The sequence below is a fragment of the Culex pipiens genome, chromosome 1 (assembly GCF_016801865.2).
Source record: "Culex pipiens pallens isolate TS chromosome 1, TS_CPP_V2, whole genome shotgun sequence".
In the NCBI taxonomy this organism is placed as follows: Eukaryota; Metazoa; Arthropoda; class Insecta; order Diptera; family Culicidae; genus Culex; species Culex pipiens.
The window spans coordinates 118,510,144-118,526,449 of NC_068937.1; the positions used below are offsets into that span (position 1 = coordinate 118,510,144).

At 39.3% G+C, this 16,306-nt stretch overlaps 1 protein-coding gene across 1 annotated transcript in view; it reads right to left on the minus strand.

The window, feature by feature from the left end:
• The window catches only part of LOC120426226 (uncharacterized), an 80,297-nt gene extending 67,247 nt beyond the window's left edge, over window positions 1-13,050 (minus strand). Inside the window, exon 1 of the mRNA XM_039590962.2 lies at window positions 12,175-13,050. The gene's annotated coding sequence lies outside the window, so the exon portion shown is untranslated. The remainder of the gene's footprint in view (window positions 1-12,174) is intronic.
• Between the last annotated feature and the right edge of the window lie 3,256 nt (window positions 13,051-16,306).

The following is a 16,306-nucleotide window of genomic DNA, read 5'->3' on the forward strand; positions in this document are numbered from 1 at the left end:
TTTTTGTCCACTGAAACCATTTAAAACATGAAAAAAAATCTAGGTCAAAGTCGAACCAATAAAATAAAAATTAGTCGTTGTGTTAATTTAAAATGCAGTCAATTATAAAAAAAATACTAAACACAAATTTTATGTCAATAGTAAGAAAATTGAAAACCACGAAAAAAAATCGATTCGAAAATGATTCGAGCTCCATACAAACCTTCGGATAATCGAACTTAGGATAATCGAGGCTTCGGATTAGGTGTCCAGATGAGGTCCGACCTGTGATGACACTATACTTTCCCGTTACAAAGCAGTTGATTGCTGAAGAGAAACAATGATCCGAGTCGGAGAATGAACTCACGACCTACTGCTTACGAGGCGGAAGCGTTAACACCGGGCTACCTGGCTCGGTTACCACGCTCACGGATCAACCCGATAATCCTACAATCAAGGCTCGCAAGCTTAATGTCAACCCTTGCTGCAAAATCCACATCCGCTTTAATTGTTCGCGTTAATCGCTCGGTAAAACATCCGGATGAAGAGTGATCCTGCTGATTCGTCCATCAACAAAGTTGTGTCCGTGTCCAGCTGTCACAGCAGGAGCACCTCGCGCGTATCTTTCCAACTCAATCAACTTGCAAACACTTCAAGCTTGGCCATTAGTTCCACCTCAGCAGTGCAGTGCAATCGAGTCAGGTCCAGTTGTTTCTGCTGCTGACTCTTCGTGGCGCGCGTAGACATGGTCAAGAGGGTTGGTACCGGCATGCATTCTGCAAAGGGCTTCTCGTCTCGCTTTTTTTTGCCACCACTCTTATCCAATCCCAACAGGAACTTGCGGAGACACTAATTCAACGGCTGAGTTTTTCAATTACCTCTCGCAACAAATTACGACTGTTGTCCGACAACACGGGGAGGCCGTCTAAAGTGTCGTTGGTGACTCGCGGCGTGTGCCGGCAGTCCATCAAATCAACATCCGACCTGCCCCTACCACCCTTTCCACCCCATGACTGAATTGACTTAAGATAACGACCTTTTGATTGTGGCCAGCAGCAGCAGGTCGGCATTGTTCCACGTGGGCCCGGGACAGCTCTGCAAATTGAAAGTGAAATGAACCGCGGTCTAGCTAGCAGTGATGAAGCCACCTACGACATCCCCATCCCCATGGGTTGGAACCCCCTGGAGTTGGTCGAAATGACCATCATCAACGTCTTGACCGCCACCGCTGCTGCGGTGATGGGAGATGTGTTATTCAATAGGTCATTGTTACAAGGTAGTTGCCACTTGTCGTATCCGCGCGGTGGATGTCTTCTTGAAGAATGTATTGTCCGGGGAGGTTCAGCGAAAGTGCTGCTGCTGCAGTGTTTGAGCAAACATAACATGTACAACACATGTGTGCGGTAATGATACGATGCACAGATAAAGGGGAACAATTGCGACGGGTTTAATCAATTTTGAGTGGACGGCCTTTCACGTAGTTCTATATTGCAAAAGGTAGCGTTTTGAGGAATCTGCCATCCATGGTGTCATACGATAAAAAGCTTGTTTCGTAATACAAGTAGTAGATAAAGGAAAAATGCCTATCGGTGTAAATTTTATAGTTTATAACATCAAATTTATTTTCTCTACTTTTGAATTGAAGAAAATGTGTAAAAATACAAATTAAATGCCCATTAGGATGGTTCGAGGTGGTGAATTTTTCCTAACAAATCTTTTTCGATTGCTATTACCCCTAAACAACTCCCCAAAATTTGAAAGCGATTGGTTACGTCCAAACTTTGCGCATTGAATTTCAATTTTGTATGGGAATTAGTATGGAAAAAACTTCTTTTTAACATTTTGATTTTTGTCATTTTGATTTTTCACAAAATTTTTCAAACCAACACAATAGCGTTAAAATTGAGAAAATTCTCTAAAACTTTCCCAAAGAATGCATTGTGCTATCTTGCTCCTGTCAAAAGATACAGCGTGCTCAAAACTGGTCTAAAACGTGATTTCCGAGCAAAAAACACGTTTTAGACCAGTTTTGAGGACGCTGTATCTTTTGAGAACAGCAAGATACATTTTCGGAAAAGTTTTAGAGAATTTTCTCAATTTTAACGCTATTGTGCTGGTTTGAAAAATTTAGTGGAAAATAAAAAATCAAAATGTAAAAAAGAGGGGTTTTTTCATACTAACTCCCATACAAAATTGAAATGCAATGCGCAAAGTGTGGATGCAACCAATCGCCCTCAAGTTTAAGAGGCTTGTTTTGAGGCCCAAAAGGCATCAAAAATCTTTATTCTGGTTTGATTTGATCATTTTTCAAAATTTTTCCATTTAACGACGAGCCAGTCTAATGCCCAGGATTACTGCTTCTGATTTTAAGCCGATTTTAAGTCAATTTTTAACAGCTCACCTCCCAAGCCTTAGACTTTGCTGTCTGTTCTTAGCAGAAAATGTTTAAATAATTTGAATTTTTTTTTAATTTTTCGTTTCGAGCCCATTTAATGGTGAAGGTCATAACAAATTGACAGTTTTAAAATAGTAGTTTATGCAACAAGTTGCAAAAAGAGGATTTTTGAGTAGTGCGGTGCCTGTGTGGACCCGCAGTCCTGTTTTTTCGTGTTATTTTCCGTCTCTTTTATGTCGCTGTTCGAGTGCATGGGGTGATTGGTCATTATAATTAAATAATGGCATCAGTGGTGCGGTGCCTGTGTGGACGCGCAGTCCTGTTTTTTCGTGTTATTTTCCGTCTCTTTTATGTCGCTGTTCGAGTGCATGGGGTGATTGGTCATTATAATTAAATAATGGCATCAGTGGTGCGGTGCCTGTGTGGACGCGCAGTCCTGTTTTTTCGTGTTATTTTCCGTCTTTTTTGTGTCGCTATTTGTGTACATGGGGTGATTGGATTTCTTCTTCTTCTTTTTTCATTTATTTTTTGTTCGCGCGTTCGTTGGCCGATGAATTTTATTTTTGTTCTCTTTATATAGTTTTCGATAGAAACGATCCGATTTTTGTTTTTGAGACAAGCAAGTCGTATTGCTGGATTAAGTCCTTTCCATATCATCGAGGATCGGAAGGCACGTCGACGGATATGTTTTAAGGCTTATGATATAAAATAATTTTAATGAATGAAGCACTTCCTACATCACCGTTGATCGGAAGGCACGCCGACGGAGTTTTTCGGGAGAATCGCGGTCGAATTAATACTATATTTAAATCCCTAGATAGGTATCTTTCCGCAGCCGGCTGTCTAAGATTTTTAAAATTTCAACCCATAAACAAATTGCTCATGGTCGCATCACCTACCACAGTGAATCCTGACCTCATACCCAACTTACTAACCCCTCAAAACTCATGTGATACTTTGTCGGAGACGCAGTCGATTTGGCGGTCCCATCACTCAAGTATCGGACTAACATTCCCATCCACTTCCCCGTGTCTTACCACTGGTCGTGGCCGGCGTCGGTATTGATCAGCACGATAGGGACCTTTGAAAATTGCGAAGGGGTGATGATTGGTTCCTACTTTTCATCTGTGGTCCACGGAGCAATGTTTGGGGGTCCTGGTCAATAACGAAGTAGCAGCTACGGGTAGACACCAATGCTATGCTATGCTATGCTATGCAAGTTGCAAAAAGAGGATTTTTTCAGCACGTGTCGTACATTTATCCAACGAGGTTCACCGAGTTGGATAAATACGAAGAGTGCTGAAAAAATCAAGTTTTGTAGCGAGTTCCATACAACATTTTTTGCAATTCCAAAAAACACACACTGAGTGAAATTTTAAGTCAAATTTTCATGTATTTTGTCAATAAATCGTTTAAATCAAATAAATGTTGAAAAGTGTTACTCTTCGAAACAAGTGCTGAAAAGTGTTGCTATTCGATTCTGTTATTTTTGATACAGAAAAGTAGGCTATTTCGTCGTTCAAGAATGACAGGAAAAGTGAGTAGTTTCACGACGGAATTGCAAAAAGTTTGTTTGTAACATTTCAATTTTATTGGATAGCTAACTTCTATAAAACTTCTTTTCTGAGTTCATTACATGGATAGTTATCCTGTAAGTGAATCCGGTAACTCGTTGTTGTCAAATTTGATGTTGTTGTTTATTTTTAGGGGAAGTTTTTAGAATCATTAAAAAATCCGATTTTGAGCAACAATATTGTCGGTTTTGAAATCACTTACAGTGAAATCGAATAAAATTGGGTGATTTGGGAACATTAGAATGTTTACAAACTTATTATATTATATTCGTGATCGTAGTTTGGAAAAGGTTCTATCTTTTTACGGAACACGTGTCACATGACAGAACACAAGCTATAAAAATTAAATTCAGGGGTTACGTACATTAAAAATTACCAAAATTTATGTTTATGAAAATCAACTCACTTGATTGTAAGTTGTAGAGTTTTATTTGAAAGTGTCTTATAAACATAGCAAATCCCGTAGCTTATAGGGCCTTTAAAAAAATCCCAGAATTGTTTTTTCTTAAACTCCTGAATGTTTTATCAACTATTTATTTTCGAGTGCCACAATATCTCGGGACCGAATTAAAAAAAATTTGAGCTAAGTCTGTTAAAATTTTCCGTGTATGTGACTAAGCCAGATATTGAAATTTCACCTTAACAAAATCATCTGTATCTAAGCAGTTGACTTTATGGGTTGTTGATCTTCTCGATATCGATATATTCCAGTTGTCAATAAATTTTTTAGTCCCTTCAAGTAGCATGCTTTGATTTTTCGTTCTATAATTTAATACCTCCCGTTCAGGGAGCACATGACTGCTAATAATTACGGTGGTCACTTTGTAAGCCAATGGATCTGGGTTCAATTCTCAACTGATCCCATCGAGAAAGTTAAGGTCACCCGCGACAGACACGGACGAGGAAACAAAGAGAAACGCAAAAAGTATCTTTTTCGTAACTTTTTCAAAATTTTACATAAAAGTCTCTTTGACACCAAATTTCTATCTCATCACCGTTTCAGACCTCTTTTTTCGCATGCTAAAAAATGAAAGGGGTCGTACCCTCCCTCGGATTCGTGATCAGGGACAAAAGTTACCCACGAAGAGGGGTCGGGCAACTGCTGTGTCAGTTGGCGGAGACAAGAAAATAGTTGTGCTACTGTCATTTTTATGCCTGTTACACTGCCGCTCTAATCGTGTCCGTCCCATATGTAAAAACAGCAAGCCGAGATAAACGCGTGTCAAAGTTGTCCCGCCCATGTTATCCCGTGTTAGAATTTCACGAAAAAGTGGATTTTCTCCGGCTTTCTAGAACAAAGTACTTCATTTTATTGGTTTTTCTGATAGTTTACATGATTTTGAACCAAACTGCATCATTACCTCAAAATTGACGCAATTACATATGGGACGGACTAGCTTCGAGCGGCAGTACAGATCTTTTGAAAGCATAAAAAAATAATCAATCAATTTTTCAAGTTTTTTAAGTTAATGTGATTTTACTATTTTTTTTTTATAAAAAAGTAAATTAAAATTTCAGTAGTGTTTAATTTTTTTAATTTTTTAAGGGTGCACAGCAGCCAAGAAGGTGGCAGTGCGTGGCCGAATGGTTACGCTGTCCGGTTTGTAAGCGGATGATTCTGGGTTCGATTCCCATCTGCTGCAACCTTCCATCGGATGAGGAAGTAAAATGTCGGTCCCGGCCTTGGTTGTTAGGCCGTTAAGTCATTCCAGGTGTAGGAGTCGTCTCCATGCCATAAGTACAAACAACACACCAAACCAAGCCTACTCCGGTGGAATCGCTGGCGGCGGTTGGACTCGCAATCCGAAGGTCGTCAGTTCAAACACTGGGGTGGAAGGTTCCTTGGAGTAAAAAAAGGTTTGGGTGCTCTCCTCATTCAAGCCTTCGGACTCCTAGGTTCGAGCAGAAACTTGCAATAGAGACCACAAAAGACCCGGGGGTCGTTAATGTGGATGGTTTGATTTGATTGAGCAGCCAAGAAAGTTGTGGTCTTCTTATTCAAACTTTGTTGTAAATAACTTAGAAGACATTAATTTACGGGATGAAAAAAAATCATATATTTTAAGTATATTTTATCAATGGCATCTCAAGAACTTCTGAAACCTTCTCCTACTTTGAAAAAAAAAAAACGCTTTTGCAGACAGTTTGAAAACGAAATCAGCTAAAATTTACAAAACGGATAATCTGTACCATTTTGTAGATTAGCTTCCCACAACAAACAATTTGGCATCAAATGTTCAGCGATGAACGCTCTGAACTAACCTTCTAAAGTATATTCGTTTAAGATTTAAATCTACAAGCGCCATTACGCCAACAACTGCGATGCAACATTCCATTTCTTGCAAATCATATCTGATGTAAAGTTAGTAAAAAAAAAACTCATAAAAATAACGCCACCTTAAAAACGTCGTAAATTACGTAAACTGTTGTGCCATTTTTTGATCAATTAGATAAAACCAACACTTTTTAATGCCCTCCCCTCCTCCAAAGCTAATCCTCTGTGATAACTCATCTAGATAAGCCATCTGGGTGGAGCGCCCAAGAAATGGTCTCCGAAGAAAAACGGTCAAAGTCATCCCGCAGAAGAAAGTTCCTGGCCCCCGACACAATGGGCGCGCACAACAAAACCTCCCAAGCGTGGGAGTTTTGAATTTGTAAACAAAACGCAAACAGACGCGCAATAGTTGGGGTGGAGAGGGGGTCGGGAGATTGTTTTGACGAGGTGTAAAGGCATTTTGGGCAGGTGAATGCCGGAGGAAAGCCGGTAGATCACACATACTCACATGTTACAGAAAGTGCCGCCACCATCGGTAAAGTTGTCTCACACATGCAGGTGGTGACGTGTGCTATTGAAAGATTATCTCACGTTGATGAAAGAAGGTTGGTAACACGTGGTGAATCAACATCTTGTTTAGAGGTTTTGTTGCGAAAAGGCTCAGAGGTATTTTTTATTTGTTACATCAAAAGCATGTACAGTTTTTGGTTGATTTTAACTCAACATATAGAGAATAACTTTCATAAAAAACTAACTTAATCCACCTATGTGGTTAGAGCCTTCCTCACAACAATGGCTGTACACAAGTTTCATCTATTTTTTAGATCCGGCTTCAAAAAAATACATCGGTATCACTTAAGTGGCCATATCTCGAGACAGGGTTGCCAGATCTTCAATGTTTTGGGCTCGTTGGAAAGGTTTTTTGATAACCTAACCAACGATGGGTCGGATGATGGATCCGGACAAAGTTTACATACATTTAAGTGAGATCCGGCTTCAAAAAAGTACATCAATATCACTTATGGGGCCATATCTCGAGACAGGGTTGCCAGATCTTCAATGTTATAGACTTGTTGGAAAGGTTTTTTGATAACCTAACCAACGATGGGTCGGATGATGGATCCGGACAAAGTTTACATACATTTAAGTGAGATCCGGCTTCAAAAAAGTACTTCAATTTCACTTAAGAGGCCATATCTCGAGACAGGGTTGCCAGATCTTCAATGTTTTAGACTCGTTGGAAAGGTATTTTGATAACCTAATCAACAATAGGTCGAATGGTAGATCCGGACATAGTTTACATACATTTAAGTGAGATCCGGCTTCAAAAAAGTACATCAATATCACTTATGGGGCCATATCTCGAGACAGGGTTGCCAGATCTTCAATGTTTTAGACTTGTTGGAAAGGTCTTTTGATAATCTAACCAACGATCGGTCGGATAGTGGAGCCGGACATAGTTTACATACATTTAAGTGAGATCCGGCTTCAGAAAAGTACATAAATGTCACTTAAGTGGCCATATCTCGAGACAGGGTTGCCAGAACTTCAATGTTTTGGACTCATTGGAAAGGTATTTTGATAACCTAACCAACAATGGGTCGGATGATGGATCCGGACATAGTTTACATACAGTTAAGTGAGATCCAAATATATGTGAAAACACATTTTTATACATAACTTTTGAACTACTTATCGAAACTTCAATCTGTATAAAACTCGATCTATGGGACCCTAAACCAAGTCGAATGCAAAAAGTTCGGGTCAAATCGGTTCAGCCAGTGCCGAGAAACATGAGCTAGTTTGTTGGTCACATACATACATACACACACACATACACACACACATACACACACACATACACACAGACATTTGTTCAGTTTTCGATTCTGAGTCGATATGTATACATGAAGGTGGGTTTACGCCGTTTTTATACGAAGTTCATTTTTAGAGCAGGATTATAGCCTTACCTCAGTGAGGAAGGCAAAATGCAAAATCAAAGCATAATTGAATCTGTTTTCATAGAAACACGAATGAAGATAGTTTTTAAAATCAATTAAAAAATAAATTTATTTGGAAATCAAATCAAAAAAACAAGTATTCTGTGTGGCAACCATATTTTGAGCAACTCTTTTTTGTGTTTATCCAGGTTTTTAAGCGAAGATGGCGTTCGAAAGGTGAACGTCCGAAATGTCAAAATCGTGCAGTAGCACCAACATTACAAAAAAAAATGTGGCGGTCATGCCATGGCACACTTTTTTCGCAATGTTGGTACCACTGTGCGATTTTGACATTTCGGGCGTTCACCATTCGAACGCCATCTTCGCTTAAAAACCTGGATAGTTGAACAGTTTTGTAGAAGTTTTTTTTTCAATTAAGAGATTTAACATTAACTTTTTTTTACTCTCTCAATTAATGTGTTTCCTTTTTTACTGTTTGGATGAAACAGTAAAAATGGATATGCATTAATTGAGAGAGTAAAAAAAGTTTTTCAAGTGGGTCAAAACGACAATTAAGATATTTCCTGCAAAGCTATGATAGGCTATATAGAAACAAATATTTAAGGAGAATTGATGTGAGCGTTTATTTTTTTGTCAGATTATTTTTATTTATGTGTTTGTTAGTTTCAGTTTTTTTTTCAAATTATTAGCAATAATATGAAAATCAAAACAAATATTTATTCTTTTATATCGGAGCACCACTTGAACAAAACATGTTTGGCGCCATCCATAAAGAATGTTACGCTCTAGGGCAGGGGTGCCCAACCTGATCTGATATTTCTGAAGTAGTGGCGGGCCGGAACTAACGTTTAATAAAAGTTAAAAAAGTTAATTTTTTTTTCTTAAAACTTATTTTATTAGATTGTTTCAAGTAAACACATAAATAAACTAGTGTTGCAAATATAATTCATACATCTTAATTTGAAGAAACAAAAAAACAAAGATAACTTTCACAGATGTGTTTATTGGATTTATTTTTATTTTGTTGTGTGTGTGGTGTGTGCAACCAACCAAACGGGACCACGCGGTCGCATCTTACAAATTGAGTTGTTTCCATGTGTTTTAGATTTCCATTCTATACATGCAAATAACTCGCATAGGCATTTGGAGGGTGTTAGCTCTGCCGAGCTTCGGTGACCCATTTCTACGTAGGCTAGCCGTACGCGAGGTACCTCAGCTTGAACCGACAAGCCCCGCTCTAAAGAACGTTTGTATCAATCGGATACACGTTATTAAGAACTTCCGGGTCCTTGCCAAATGGACAAAGACCCAGCACGTATTTAGTTGGTAGTAATAGTATTCTTAATTCCAGTCAAAGCTCACCAAGCCGTGATGGCACAGTGGTTAGCATTTTTGCTTACCAATCCATAGAACGCGGGATCGAACCCCGCCTCGAGCGACTTTGATTTTTAGTTCATATTACATATTTCAAGTATTATAAGTCTTAAACTTTCTCGTTGGATGATGAGATGGGCATCGAACCCAGGACCATTCGCTTACAAAGCGAACACCGTTACCAGTCAGCCACGGCACTCCCATATTTTTTTCCGTTATGTAATACATGAAAATTAAACGTAGATCCAAAAAGGAAAGAGCTCACCGGGATGGGACAACACGATTTTGACTCGATCATCTCGATCACCATTCAGCATGAATCGATCCCGACAGCACCGAAATTTCTACCAGCAGGTTCAAAAGGTTCTGCTTCTAGCTAGGGCAAGCTCACCCTTGAAGGTCCCTGTCTTTGGATTTGTTTGCCAAACAAAACTGCCACCGTATTTCCAGTTTACGAATCATATTTCTCTTTGACCTCCAATTTGAAAATTCGTCGCTCAGCATTCGTAATCCGACTCTGAACCTCCCGGGCAATCAAAATATTAAAGTTAAAATTCACTTAGAAAACTATAACAATCAAATCAAGAAACGAAAAAATCGCGGAGCAAAAATTGAAAACGTCACGACACGCGCACGGCTTGCTTCGATCGGTCTATTGGATTTATTTTTATTTTGTTTTGCGTAAAATTGTATTTTCATTGTTTTTGTCGATTGAAGTTGAATACTTATTATTAATTAAAGTTGAATACTTATTAATTAAAGTTGAATACTTATTATTATTAACTAGAAACACATTTAAATTGCAGGGTATTTTTTCCTAGTTTGAACATCAACTAGACAAGATAATATTTATTGAAACGAAATTTGAATTAAAATCTTAATTACAAATAGAAACTATGTTTACGTTTTAGTTATTCCAATATTTAATAAATTGAAATGTTTCACGATTGATGATGAAGACACGTTAATGATTGTTCGTATTTCTTAGAATGATTGAAGTTTATGAAAATATTGTTTTTTCTATTTGATGTTTTGACTCATTTTGAGATATTTCTGAGTCTGAGCGAATGTGACATTGCATGTTATTAGTATAGGCTAAGCGTGAAGAAGGGGGGAGGGGGTAAATATTTGGCAGATTCTAGCGTGACGTACTTTATGGATGAAGCCTTTGTCAGGTTTTGCATTCATTCGTTTTTTATGTAAAAAATATTTACATAAATTTCAGGGAATTTCTGAATTGCATTTCAAAGAACATTTTTTATTTATTGCAAAACAAGAAAGTATATCTTCTTTAATTATTTTTTTAATTGGTGTTATTTGCAATTTCTATATACAGGAACAGTTTGAAAAGATTATTGAACAAATATTATATATAATTACATTAAATATGCTAATGAAAAATGATTTTAAAAATGCTATGAATATTTGTATTTTTGAGAGCCAAAAAAAATGTTGTCGAATATGTAATCATTCTACAAACATTAAAGCTAAAATTATAACATTTGAGCAACGATAGAATTTTGTTAAAATGAATGAGGAGTGAAGAAAACGAAAAAAAAGCCAAGGGGAGGATGGATCAAAAAAGGTTGAGCACCACTGACTAAAACTAATCAAAATTTTTGAAAAAAATGTCTCCTTCCCTTCAAAACTTTCCCATATAATTAGGGGGCAACAAGATTGTAGAAATATCCCAGGCATCGTTGGTGAATAAACAAAATTAATACAAATACGTCTCGTTTTAATCGCTAATAACTCTTGGAAAAAATTGTAGAGCGTTAAATTTCACATTAAAATCTCACTCTAGAGTAAATTTACACACATTTACACTGCCCATGATCGCATAAATGTCCCATATGCATTTTCATCACTTTTGAGTTATTGATGCAGTTTGGTTCAAAATCGTGTGCTCTTTCAAAAGAGCCTATAACATCCAGTACTTTGTTCTAGAAATCAGGAGTAAATCAAGTTTTTTCGTGAAAACTTAACACGTAGCCTTATGCGTGGGACAAACTTCAAATGCGTTTTTCTCAGCTTGCTGTTTTTGCATATGGGACATTTATGCGAACATGGGCAGTACACACATTTAAGAAAAACTTCAGGGAAAAATCGATAATTTCTCTTTCTCCATTTTTTTTCAAGTATTTCGTTACCTTATAAACCGATTTTGTTCGAAATTGGCACAGATGCTTGATATTGCCTAAGGAATTGAGCCAGGTAGTATCGCCTAGTATTTTCCGAAATTTCTCATTTTGTTGTCACCCTAATGATTACTATTTTATAAGGCAAAGTGGTAAATGATCCAAAATATAATATGTTTTCTGTTTTTTTAATCAAATTTAACCTGCACTTTAAATCATAATTAAATGTATTTCCTGCGCAAGCTGGTTGAACTTCTTGTCAACCCAACCATCGATCTGGGTCACATTCCATCGCCCAAAAGTGGCACACAAATTTATCTTGAATAATTCAGTTGTTTCTTCCTGTCCAAATTAAAAACTTCACCACCAGGCCAACCAGTAATCCGATCCCAATTTGTTCGTCCCTCCGTCACGTCTTCCCGCCACTTCTCTCGACCCGTTCTTCTTATTTTAACGCCATTGCAGTTCATCCACTTACCGTTCCAGTATCCAGCAACAGATCAGAGTTGATTGCCTCTTCGGTTTGGACTTACGAGTAACGATTACTTCCTTCTTCTTTCGTGTAGTTGTTACTCAATACACGCACTTCTTCTTGATGCATCGTCCAAAGTCAGAAGTCAACGAATCCCACAGCATCAAGTGACTTTCACTCCAGTTGAACCACGGCGATCGTGTCACGCGGAAGCTCCGGCCCAGAATTCAGCACTTTTTTCCGGTCCAACAATGAACTTCTTCTTCGACCCGCTTCGTACGCTTTTACGATAAACGGACATCAATTTCACTACAATCTCATGTTTTCGCAACTCTTGGACTCTTGATCTTCCAGGTCACACACTGCCAATCAAAACGGTTTTAAAGACCACTCCGGTCATCAGGCCGAATTAACAAACAAACAAAAGCGACCGGTTTGCGACTACCGATCGCTGGACATAACCTCAAGCAGATGCAAATTTAGCGATCGCGATTCCGCGTGTCTTGTTCGACGAGATTGATCACCGGAACCTGGTCTAGTCCAACTCTTGGAGGCAATAACTCTTCAACCAGGGCCACAAGACACAATCCGACACGCTTCAGAATCGACGACGCGACGCACAGGTTGAAGTTCCCACGGCTCTAACGCTCCAACGATCGTGCCCGTTGAAACTGAAAGTTCTTCGACAGTCTGGCTTGTTCCGCTAGCTGAATTCGGAGGCGGCTGCTGGTTTGGTTCGCGGATCGCGACTGACTGACGGTGTCGATCGCGGCGGCCTCCGGGAAGTCCTCCGCGCGCCAAAACCCCGTCTCTCGTGGTTTGCTCCTACTACCAGCTGGTTTCCAAGACGACGACGACGCTCACCTTTCTTTGGCGTTGGTTTCGCGCGCGCGCCGGTGAGCGTTTGTTGTTTTTGATATGTTTGCACACTCGCGCTCTCCCTCTCTTTCTCCCGTGCGAGGGTGTTCAGTTTCGCTCTCCTTTGCTCGACGGCGATCGAGGATCGCTGAAGAAGTGTTGGAGGAGTGATGTTGTGTTTTAGGGGGAAAAGTGATTCTACTGAGTAATTTGTTTGCTGATGCATATAAAAAATAAAATAATTAGAAATAAAATAAAATTTGATTCATGAGAAGATATTTCAATTCAACAATACTATTTGAAAAGGTTCACCTAGAACTGGGCATCGGTATACGGGAGGACAAAAAGAGCATAGTTCGGTAGTAAAATGGTATTGTGAATGGACGGAGAGGGTAAATCCCGAAATTACCGAGAGTACTTTACTCGTGGGTTCACTTTTCAAAAGCTTCAAAAAAATGTGTCGATACCGACCTTCGGCATACTGAACTGCGTCTTTGCCGTACCGACCACCGTGGTTCGGTGATTTAGTGGCGTTCATTTGTCCATATTAGCCACTCAATGGGATGAACTGTTTCAATGAACGAATGAACATGATTTGTTGTTATTGTAAGCGCGAGAGGTCTATACTCTCGCCAACCAATAATTTCCTCTCGTTTCTTTTCGGTAGGACTATCCGCACGGTCATTAACTATGGGTTTTCTATAAACAGGAATTCCTAAAACTTATAATATGACCCTTAAAATATACTGTGGAATTGTGTGTTATGTAACAAATATTTGTTTTTAGTTTATGATCGAAGTGAGTGAAAAGTAAGCTTTGTAAAAATATACAAAAAAATAACTGCAATATTAATGCATTTTAGTTGTTGCTGATATCTGTTTGGTTTCTGGAATTTTCAATGTATGATTTATGATATGATTTAAAAAATAACTAAATTTTGATACCACTTGAGTATTTATGTACTTATTTGAAGCTAAATTATTTGGGTTATGTTGGTTCCACAGCTATACATTATTTATGGATTTTTTTATTTGTATAACTTGTTTTTGGCGAGGCTTGATGTCCACACAGGTGGATTGAGTCACTTTTTATTTATCGTCAGTTAGGCTAGTACATCATTTTTCAAAGATTTTTTTCGTGGAACAGAATCTAGAGCATTTTGGAAAGTTATGGGTGGCATCCTATAACAAAGTAACCTTTACCTTTCTCATGTGGTCCCACAGCATCAGTAATGCTCCTACAAGCTCCAGCAGCAGCAGCAGCAATTACAGCCATCCTACACACGTTTTGGGTGGCGGCGGTACCTCCTGTGCAACATAAAACCGATCTTACGCCCCAACTCTGTAGGAAATTTGAGCACGCACACGACTTGTCAAGCCGCCAAAGCCGGAACACGTCTCTGACCGGGACTTCAGAGAGAGAGAGAAAGAAGAAAAAACAACAACGAAAAGACTTGAGCTTGAACGGTAATAAAAAACGTGCTCGCGATGCACATAATTCGATAAAAGAGCCGCCCCTTCCCCTCCCAAATTATGAACAAAAAGAGAGTTGAAAAAAAGTGTCTTCAGTAGCCTTCCGCACAGCATCCCAAGCAGCGCGGCAGCATAATCGCGATCATCGCGAGGCAACCGTTGAGGAGATGCTTTTTACTGCTGCCCCGGCGATGGTGGTGAGCTGATCCCTGCGCAATCTCACCACACTTCACCTGAAGGGAGAAGTTGGAGCGGGACGGAGCCAGCATTAAAATGAAATCATGATTCAGTGCAAAGTACTTTTTGTTGCAATTGTGAATATCAATATTTTTACATGAAAAATGATTCTATCCCATTCCCCAGAATCCCGCTTCCCAGAATAACCTATTGCCCAGAATGACCCATTCCTCAGAAATTGTTAGGAACTTAAAAAAAGCATGACGCCGTCCGGCATAATGGCCATTTGGCATAATGATATTAAAATTCCAACATTACGGTGAAGTCGTTGATCATTTTCGAAGAAAATTGATCATCACTCTAAAATGCGTTGCATTGAATTAAATTTAACACATTTCTGTGCCAAAATGAATCAGCAAAAAAAAAACGGTGGCAGTGATGGAAATCTTACGTTTATTTAATATTAAAATTGCCATGTTGTTGACTTGTGATAACTGCACAGCAAAAAATCCGATGGTAAAATCGCATGCAAAAGCATGCACATCACTTTCGTCAAAAAAGACACTTAATATTACACGCTGCATGTACAATTTTTGTAAACACAAAAAAAAAGTTGCAGCCGACGGGACTCAAACCCAGCACTTGCATTAAGAACTGGCGCCTTAGCCCGCTCGGCCATCAGACCGATTTAAATTGAGAAGGATAAACCTATATGTGAGCTTGACATTTCGGTCAAGTAGGTTTCCCATACTGATAGGCTACATATTTCAGGGTGTAATAATACACAGGATTTCATAAAATCATGCGAAATTTATTTTACACTCAGGCCTTTCACACGAAGCTCGATTACTACTTTATTTGCTGTGCAGCAACTACCGTGGATGCAGCGCACGGAAAAACTACCTCGAGGAGCAGGAAAAGAGGAAGAAGAAAGCAGCAGCGTCCCACCCTCCTCAGCGAAGTACGAGCGTAACCGTGCCGGCAGCTGGCCATCGTACGGTTCCAGCGGACAGCTCAGCGCTCCCTCCTGGATGGGAGATGGGGGCGATCGTTCGCCAGCGTGGTCGCTGCCGGTAGCGGCAATGCGGCCTAGCATGAAGTTACTGGGGAAGATCTTTACCCTGCCAGAGTTCTTTGCTCTCGCAGGGGAGATGATGACGCGTTTTCGGACCTGCCGTAACAAAGCGGAGCAATTCCTGGCTCTTGGGGAGCTGATGATCAAGCACATCTATAAGGGTAATTCTCTACCAACTCACACGAAATCGGGAAAAGTTGCTCCGACCCCTCTTCGATTTGCGTGAAACTTTGCCCTAAGGGGTAACTTTTGTCCCTGATCACGAATACGAGGTCCGTTTTTTGATATCTCGTGACGGAGGGGCGGTACGACCCCTTCCATTTTTGAACATGCGAAAAAAGAGGTGTTTTTCAACAATTTGCAGCCTGAAACGGTGATGAGATAGAAATTAGGTGTCAAAGGGACATTTATGTTAAATTAGACGCCCAATTTGATGGCGTACTCAGAATTCCGAATAAACGTGTTTTTCATCGAAAAAAACACTAAAAAAGTTTTAAAAATTCTCCCATTTTTCGTTACTCGACTGTAAAAAATTTTGGAACATGTCATTTTATGG